The sequence below is a fragment of the Salvelinus sp. IW2-2015 genome, unplaced genomic scaffold, assembly GCF_002910315.2.
Source record: "Salvelinus sp. IW2-2015 unplaced genomic scaffold, ASM291031v2 Un_scaffold6290, whole genome shotgun sequence".
NCBI classification, from domain to species: domain Eukaryota; kingdom Metazoa; phylum Chordata; class Actinopteri; order Salmoniformes; family Salmonidae; genus Salvelinus; species Salvelinus sp. IW2-2015.
Genome location: NW_019947553.1, coordinates 1 through 9,706, shown reverse-complemented (window position 1 = coordinate 9,706; position 9,706 = coordinate 1). Strand labels below are relative to the sequence as shown.

The following is a 9,706-nucleotide window of genomic DNA, read 5'->3' as shown; positions in this document are numbered from 1 at the left end:
TGTTGTTGTTGAAAAGAGAACCACCGCTCCATTAACGCCGCCTGGAAGGTTTTACTTTCCCTGTTTTGTTAACGTTCATAAGTTCTGTTACGTCATTAGTTTGTTACGTCATTAAGTTTCTGTTACGTCATTTAGCTATGTGTTACGTCATTAGTTTTGATTACAGTCATTAGTTCTTACGTCATGCATTTTAAGTTCTGTTAGCGTCATAAAGTTCCTGTTACTCTATTGGTAGTCATATCTTTTAGCTTATTCTTTACGTTCATTAGTTTTGTTACGCATTAGTTCTGTTACGTCATTAGTTCTGTTACGTCATTAGTTTTGTTACGTCATTAGTTCTGTTTACGATCAACTTAGTTCTGTAACGTCATTAGTTGTGTTACGCTCATTAGTTGTCTGTTACGTACATTAGTTTCTGATTACGTCGATTGTTTGTGTTAGACGTATTAAGTCTGTCACCGGTCATTAGTTTGTGTTTACGTCATTTAGTCTTTAGATTAGCGTTACCAGGGTAGTTTTGTTTACGTCATTAGTTGTTGTTACGTCATTAGTTCTTTATCAGTTTGGATCTTATCATTAGTTCTCGCTTAGTCGTACGATTTGAGTTTTGTTACGTCATTAGTTTTGTGACGTCATATAGTTCTTTACGTCATTAGTTGTGTGTACGTCATTAGTTCTTGTTACGACATTAGTTCTGTTACGTCATTAGTTTTTGTTCCCGCTCATTAGTTTCTGTTCCGTCACTAGTTCTGTACGTTCATTAGTTTCTGTACGTCATTAGTTCTGTTACGTCATTAGTTCTGTTACGTCATTAGTTGTGCTACGTTCATAGTTCTGTTACGACATTAGTTTTGTTACGTCATTAGTTCTGTTACGTCATTAGTTCTGTTACGTCATTAGTTTTTACGTCTTAGTTCTGTTACGTCATTAGTTTTTTTACGTCATATAGTTCTGTTACGTCATTAGTTTTGTTACGGCATTAGTTCTGTTACGTCATTAGTTCTGTTACGTCAGTAAGTTTCTGTTACGTCATGTTAGTTTTAGTTTTGTTACGTCATTAGTTTTGTTACGTCATTAGTTCTGTTACGTCATTAGTTCTGTTACGTCATTAGTTTTGTTACGTCATTAGAGTTCTGTTACGTCATTAGTTCTGTTACATCATTAGTTTGTTACATCATTCGTTTTGTTACGTCATTAGTTCTGTTTCGTACGTTGATGATGTAATTATATAATGTATTATGATGACTGTGAGCGTTTCCAGTGTCTCTGTGTTTAATCATCAATAGGTGTTTGGCCCGTTGTTTGTAATATATTTGTGACACTTTAATTATAACTATGTCTAAGGGGCATAAAGCAGAAGACGTTCTGTTAGACCATCCATGCACTGGACAATAAAGTCATCTTCTAATCTTCTTTCTCTTCTTCCGAAGGGTGTGTGCTTTTGGGGCTGGTTGTGGGGGCGGCGGCCACACCTTCCCTTACTTTCCTGTTCCGGGAGGTGGACGGAGAAGACGGACGGAAGGAAGCTCTTGCTACCACCATTTTGGATTGTACTCGTCACCAAGGACGCTAGAGAGGACTGCTAGGGTACGGCAGGCGCTGCAACCGCCGTGTCCAAGACATTCCTGGCGTTCCTACTCCCCCTATGTGGTGATTGCAGGGAGCCTACGCTCTCTTTGGCGATCAGTCTGAGCCAGAGGAGAAGAGGAAGGAGGGAAGTACAGCATATGGTAGTAGACTCACCGGGGCTTTGATTGTTACCAATTGGAACGCGAGGAGCAAAGACCCAACACAAACAGCAAGACACCAAACGCTCCACCCCGCAAACCCAAAGGCTCACCCCCATACCATTCACTTCACGAGCCCGGCCTATCCGTGCTTCACCAGTGGTGACATCAGTCATCGCGACGTTCGCCCTCTGCTGGGCGCCCTATCACAGTTTCTGCCTCATCGAGGTTGCCGGCCCAGTTACTGGCGACCAAGGTCTGCTGTTTGTGGAGGTGGGTCGCCAATGGCGACGACCTTTGCCTTCCTTGAACCGGTGTTAAACCGCGGTGCTGTACGCGTTCAGCTGTCCCAACTTCATGCTGTCCGGATCAGACAGAGTTCTGGGCGCTGATGGAATGGACTGGTGGAGGAGGAGGGATGGTTGGAGCAGCGAGGAGGGGGCTGAGTATCAGGGTGCGGTGAGGAAGGGAAGGGGGAGCCTTGGGTGGGAAACTCATCAATCGTCACCAAGTCTGTCTGGGGGGACCCAGGTTCTCCGTAGTCTCCAGGCTAGACCATCTGCCCTCCTCTGCCTCCATCAACCACAAACTCCAAAGCAGTGTGGACATCTGGAGCAAGGAGAGTACACTCTGAAATGACTTAGATCTCTGAATGAGACCAATGTTGTTGACATCACACTGAGCAATAAGAATCACCTCTGTTGTTCTGTTGGCCTCAGGAGTCCTTCCTGTGCTGTAGTTACTACCATCCTGTCCTAATGTTTAACTGGTCCTCAACACTGTGGTGTTTAACTAGTTGTTTCTGTTTAACTTGAATTAGATTTTTTTGTGACCGTTTATAGAATATTAATATGATAACTAAATGATCTGGCACTTCACAAAGAGTTCATTTCTGAAATCATTTTGGTGGATATTGTGTGTGTGTGTTGTTCTTGAAAGCAGTTGTCTATCAATAAAGGAATCAATCAGAATGTGATAATCAATCCCTTTTAACATCAGCAGTTTCACTCTCCAGAGCGGTCTGTTTTCTGTATTTATATTGTGTATGATGCTGTTGACCATGTTGACTGCGTGTCTGTATTCTGTCTGTGCATTGTCTGTTGCTGGCAGCACCTGGCCACTAAGTCACATTCTGGGTTTGTGTTAATGTTCTGGCAAATAAAGTGATTGTGATTGTATCACACCTAGAGAGCAGTAGATACATACAAGTAGGACCTGTCACATCCCAGACCTGGAGGCTAACAACACTCACTGATTGTGATTGTACACACCCAGAGAGCAGTAGATACATACAAGCAGGACCTGTCACATCCCAGACCTGTAGGCTAAACACTCACTGATTGTGACTGTATCACACCCAGAGAGCAGTAGATACATACAAGTAGGACCTGTCACATCCCAGACCTGTAGGCTAACAACACTCACTGATTGTGACTGTATCACACCCAGAGAGCAGTAGATACATACAAGCAGGACCTGTCACATCCCAGACCTGTAGGCTAACAACACTCTCAGTTCAAACAGATGAACCTTTCATCACATTTCAGCACCGTTGGTTTGGATCAATTAAATATATGATCCTCTTTAGCTCTTACCTGTTTCATCCTGCAATTGCTTTCTGCTTCACCTCTAGATAATGTAAAACATGTTTGATAAGGTATTGAATTTGGCCTTTACTACTAAAGCCTATAGACACACATTAAATAATCCATTCATCTTGTCAAAACAGAAGGTTTTAATGTGTCTGTCCTATCTAGAGATGTAAGAAAGCTAGGGAATACAGTACCAGCCAAATGTTTGGACACACCTACTCATTCCAGGGTTTTTCTTTATTTTTACTATTTTCTACATTGTAGAATAATAGTGAAGACATCAAAACTATGAAATAACATATATGGAATCATGTAGTAACCAAAAAAGTGTTACACAAATCAAAACATATTTATATTTGAGATTCTTTAAAGTAGCCACCCTTTGCCTTGATGACAACTTTAGACACTTGGCAAAGAGTCTGGTTTGGGGATGTCTTCTAGTCTGATTAACAGCGCTGTAGCTCTGCTATTTTCCACCTCAGATGGTGAAGGCCGGTACAGGATTGAGACGTATTCCAAACCCCTGAATGTCTAGTTTAAACTGACAGATTTTGATGGGGATTGTTGCATTATGTTCAATAGATTCTTCATCAACACTATCGCTTCTCTCTCTCCGCCTCTCTCTTTCTGTCTCTCTCTGCCTCTCTCTCTCCGCCTCTCTGTCTCTCTCTCCTCTCTCTCTCCGCTCTCTGTCTCTCTCTGCTTCTCTCTCTCCGCCTCTCTGTCTCTCTCTGCCTCCTCTCTCCGCCTCTCTGTCTCTCTCTGCCTCTCTCTCTCCGCCTCTCTGTCTCTCTTGCCTCTCTCTCTCCGCCTCTCTGTCTCTCTCTGCTTCCTCTCTCGCCTCTCTGCTCTCTCTTGCCTCTCTTCTCTGTCTTTCTCTGCTCTCTCTCTTCCGCCTCTCTCTCTCTCCGCCTCTCTGTCTCTCTCTGCCTCTCTCTCTCCGCCTCTCTCTCTCTGTCTCTCTCTGCCTCTCTCTCTCCGCCTCTCTGTCTCTCTCTGCCTCTTCTCCGCCTCTCTTGCTTCTCTGCTTCTCTCTCTCCGCCTTCTCTGTCTCTCTCTGCCCTCTCTCTCCGCCTCTCTCTCTCTGTCTCTCTCTGCCTCTCTCTCTCCGCCTCGTCTCTCTCTGCTTTCTTGTCTCTCTTGCCTCTGTCTTTTGCCTCTCTCTCTCCGCCTCTCTCTCTCTGTCTCTCTGCCTCTCTCTCTCCGCCTCTCTGTCTCTCTCTACTCTCTCTCTTCTCTCTCTCTGTCTCTTCTCTCCGCCTCTCTCTCTCTGCCTCTCTCTCTCCGCTCTCTCTCTCTGCCTCTCTGTCTCCTCTCTGCCTCTCTGTCTTCTCTTGCCTCTCTGTCTCTCTCCGCCTCTCTCTCTCCGCCTCTCTGTCTCTCTCTACCTCTTCTCTTCTCCGCCTCTCTCTCTCTCTGCCTCTCTCTTGCGCCCCTCTCGTGCTCTCTTCCTTTCTCTTTCTCTCTACAAGTAGTGCACCATTGAGGGAATAGGGCCATTTAGGACACAGGCAGACAGAGAGTGGAATCTCTAATCCCTGTGGAGGCAAGCCAGGTCAACACAACACAGAACCATGTTCACTCCACTCTGCTTTCACCCAGCATGGACAGATTATCCTCTCTCTCTCAATTCAATTCAATTTCAATTCTCTCTCTCTCTCTCACATGCCCCCTCTCTCTCTCCCTCTTTCCTTCCCTCCCTCCCTCTCCCTCTTTCTTTCTCTCCCTCCCCATCACCCCTTCTTTCTTTCTATTATCCACCACATGCACACAATGATCACTCGTTCAAGGAAAGAAGTAATTTCTAGTCGCTATCATATTTCTGGGTTCCAGGAAAGAGGTAGTGATGACAGAGGAGTATGTTGTTACGAAGCCAGTCTCTCGTGACAGAAGGGAACATCCAGAGATGATTAAAACAACGGCAGGTAAACTCCTCCAGTCCCTGGGGGTTGTCTGTTCCTAGGGGTGTGAGGTTGAGGGCAAGAGGTTACTCAAGAGTCTGTTACGAAACCACTTAGCCAGCCGACTGATGAACCTAGCCTTACTATGTCTAGATCTTAGTATTGGACATAAAATAAACACTTTCAATGGAGAATCTGCGTTGAACATGCTTTTTAGTCTAGGATTAGGTTTAAATCTGGGAGACCGGCCCTAGGTATCCTAGCCCATTTTACATCGACAACCGCCGAAACATCTACTCTTTAACAACAGTGCTGAATGTTACTCTGAACTATCCATTATAACCATGGCAGAGACAGAGAGAGGGTGGACAAACTCTCCAACAGAAACTAACTTTCCAACAGAGATCAGGATGACAATATGAGCGTAAATATATATATTGATTGCAATTATTCCCRAATGAGTGAGCGTTCATGTGCAAAGGATTAGCATTTCAATTGTTATAATTATCAACTTTGTAGTGTCTTATCTCAGTCGACCCCCACTTCCCTTTTGTTCACCAAGCCGCGATGCTGGTTTAGCCCACTAGGGCACATTCCCCTATCATTTCCTTGTAAGCATATCTACTGTTTGATTGTGCATTCCTGTGATTATTTAGTTAGTAAATAAATTATTTAAGACAATGGTATTGATGACTCATAGTGAAGACTGGGTTCGTGCAGATAACCAACAATTTACGACGTTTGGAATGAGACTAACGTGAGGTAAAGAATAATTCATTAATGAGAAGACTAATTGATCAGATATTAAAATATCTGAAAGTTATATTAGGAAGATTATAACTTTGTAATCTGAATATTTTCCTTGGTGCCCCAACTTCCTAGTTAATTACATCTACCTGATTAGTTAATCACGTAATAATAATTACAGAGAATTGATTTGATAAACTACAAATAAGTCTTCAGTTTAATAATGATGCCAAAGACATGACAGAAGTTAACTAGTTATGAGCTCTAGTTAGTTAACTAGTTATGAGTTCTAGTTAGTTAACCCGTTATGAGCTCTAGTTAGTTAACTAGTTATGAGTTCTAGTTAGTTAACTAGCTATGAGTTCTAGTTAGTTAACTAGCTATGAGCGCTAGTTATTTAACTAGCTATGAGTTCTAGTTAGTTAACTAGCTATGAACTCTAGATATTTAACTAGCTATAAGCTCTTGTTAGTTAACTAGTTATGAGTTCTAGTTAGTTAACTAGCTACAAGTTCTGTTAGTTAACTAGCTATGAGCTATGTTAGTTAACTACTTATGAGCTCTTGTTAGTTAACTAGCTATGGGCTCTTGTTAGTTAACTAGTTATTAGAGCTCTTAGTTAGTTAACTAGTTATGAGCTCTAGTTAGTTAACTAGTTATGAACTCTTGTTAGTTAACTAGTTATGAGCTCTAGTTAGTTAACTAGCTATGAGATCTAGTTATTTTAACTAGTTATGATCTCTTGTTAGTTAACTAGTTATGAGCTCTTGTTAGTTAACTAGCTATGATCTATTGTTAGTTAACTAGTTATGACTATTGTTAGTTAACTAGTTATGAGTTAGTGTTAGTTAACTAGTTATGAGCTCTTGTTAGTTAACTCGTTATGAGTTCTAGTTAGTTAACTAGTTATGAGCTCTAGTTAGTTTACTAGTTATGAGCTCTTGTTAGTTAACTAGTTATGCATTCTAGTTAGTTAACTAGTTATGAGCTCTGTTAGTTAACTAGTTATGCGCTGTAGTTAGGTAACTAGTTATGAGCTCTGTTAGTTAACTAGTTATGAGTCTTGTTAGTTAACTAGTTATGAGCTCTTGTTAGTTAACTAGTTATGAGCTCTTGTTAGTTAACTAGTTCTGAGCTCTTGTTAGTTAACTAGCTATGATCTCTGTTAGTTAACTAGTTATGAGCTATTGTTAGTTAACTAGGTATGAGTTAGTGTTAGTTAACTAGTTATGAGCTCTTGCTAGGTTAACTAGTTATGAGTTCTAGTTAGTTAACTAGATAGTAGTTATAGTCAGTTAACTAGTTATGGGCTCTTGTTAGTTAACTCGTTATGAGCTCTAGTTAGTTAACTAGTTATGAGCTCTGTTTAGTTAACTAGCTATGAGCTTTTGTTAGTTTACTAGTTATGATCTCTTGTTAGTTAACTAGTTATGCATTCTAGTTAGTTAACTAGTTATGAGCTCTTGTTAGTTAACTCGTTATTAGCTCTAGTTAGTTAACTAGTTATGAGCTCATGTTAGTTAACTAGTATGAGCTCTTGTTAGTTAACTAGTTATGAGAATTTGTTAGGTAACTAGTTGTGAGCTCTAGTTAGTTAACTCGTATTGAGCTCTTGTTAGTTAACTAGTTATGAGCTCTGTAGTTAACTAGCTATGATCTCTTGTTAGTTAACTAGTTATGAGCTCTTGTTAGTTAACTAGTTATGAGCTCTTGTTAGTTAACTAGTTTATGAGCTCTTGTTAGTTAACTCGGTCATCTCTTGTAGTTAACTAGTTATGAGCTCTAGTTAGGTAACTAGTTGTGAGCTCTTGTTAGTTAACTAGTTATAGCTCTTGTTAGTTAACCTTAGTGAGCCTAGTTAGGTAACTAGTTGTGAGCTCTTGGTTAGTTAACTAGTTATGAGCTCTTTGTTAGTTAACTAGTTATGAGCGCTTGTTAGTTAACTAGCTATGATCTCTTGTTAGTTAACTAGTTATGAGCTCTTGTTAGTTAAATAGTTATGAGCTCTTGTTAGTTAACTAGTTATGAGCCTGTTAGTTAACTCGTTATGATTCTCTTGTTAGTTAACTAGTTATGAGCTCTAGTTAGGTAACTAGTTGTGAGCTCTTGTTAGTTAACTAGTTATGAGCTCTTGTTAGTTAACTAGTTATGAGCTCTGTTAGTTAACTAGCTATGATCTCTTGTTAGTTAACTAGTTATGCTCTTGTTAGTTAACTAGTTATGAGCTCTTGTTAGTTAACTAGTTATGAGCTCTTGTTAGTTAACTAGCTATGATCTCTTGTAGTTAACTATTATGAGCTCATGTTAGTTAACTAGTTATGAGCTAGTGTTAGTAACTAGTTATGAGCTCTTGTTAGTTAACTAGTTTTGAGTTCTAGTTAGTTAACTAGATAGTAGTTATAGTCAGTTAACTAGTTATGGGCTCTTGTTAGTTAACTCGTTATGAGCTCTAGTTAGTTAACTAGTTATGAGCTCTTGTTAGTTAACTAGCTATGAGCTTTGTTAGTTTACTAGTTATGATCTCTGTTAGTTAACTAGTTATGCATTCTAGTTAGTTAACTAGTTATGAGCTCTTGTTAGTTAACTAGTTATGAGCTCTTGTTAGTTAACTAGCTATGATCTCTTGTTAGTTAACTAGTTATGAGCTCTTGTTAGTTAACTAGTTATGAGCTCTTGTTAGTTAACTAGTTAGAGCTCTGTTAGTTAACTCGGTCATCTTTGTTAGTTAACTAGTTATGAGCTCTAGTTAGGTAACTAGTTGTGAGCTCTTGTTAGTTAACTAGTTATGAGCTCTTGTTAGTTAACTAGTTTTGAGCTCTAGTTAGTAACTAGTTGTGAGCTCTTGTTAGTTAACTTAGTTATGAAGCTCTTGTTAGTTAACTAGTTATGCAGCTCTGTTAGTTAACTAGCTATGATCTCTTGTAGTTAACTAGTTATGAGCTCTTGTTAGTTAACTAGTTATGAGCTATTGTTAGTACTATATGAGCTTGTTAGTTAACTCGTTATGATCTCTTGTTAGTTAACTAGTTATGAGCTCTAGTTAGGTAACAGTTGTGAGCTCTTGTTAGTTAACTAGTTATGAGCTCTTGTTAGTTAACTAGTTATAGCTCTTGTTAGTTAACTAGCTATGATCTCTTGTTAGTTAACTAGTTATGTGCTCTTGTTAGTTAACTATTATGAGCTCTTGTTAGTAACTAGTTATGAGCTCTTGTTAGTTAACTAGCTATGATCTCTTGTTAGTTAACTAGTTATGAGCTCATGTTAGTTAACTAGTTATGAGCTAGTGTTAGTTAACTAGTTATGAGCTCTTGTTAGTTAACTTTTTGAGTTCTAGTTAGTTAACTAGTTATGAGTTAGTGTTAGTTAACAGATATTAGTTATAGTCAGTTAACTCGTTATGGGCTCTTGTTAGTTAACTTGTTATGAGCTCTATTAGTTAACTAGTTATGAGCTCTTGTTAGTTAACAGCTATGAGCTCTTGTTAGTTTACTAGTTATGCTCTCTTGTTAGTTAACTAGTATGCATTCAGTTAGTTACACTAGTTATGTGCTCTTGTTAGTTAACTAGTTATTAGCTCTAGTTAGCTAACTAGTTATGAGCTCTGTTAGTTAACTCGTTATGATCTCTTGTTAGTTTAACTAGTTATGAGCTCTTGTTAGTTAACTAGTTATGAGCTGTAGTTATTCATACGCTACAACTAGGAGCCAGATCAAGTTAAAAACTCCTGGCCTGGTGTTTT

The 9,706-nt window shown here is 39.6% G+C and overlaps 1 pseudogene; it reads left to right on the top strand.

Moving 5' to 3' along the window:
- Window positions 1-2,173, top strand: part of LOC139026900 (prostaglandin D2 receptor 2-like) — a 5,732-nt pseudogene extending 3,559 nt beyond the window's left edge.
- Window positions 2,174-9,706: the final 7,533 nt, after the last annotated feature.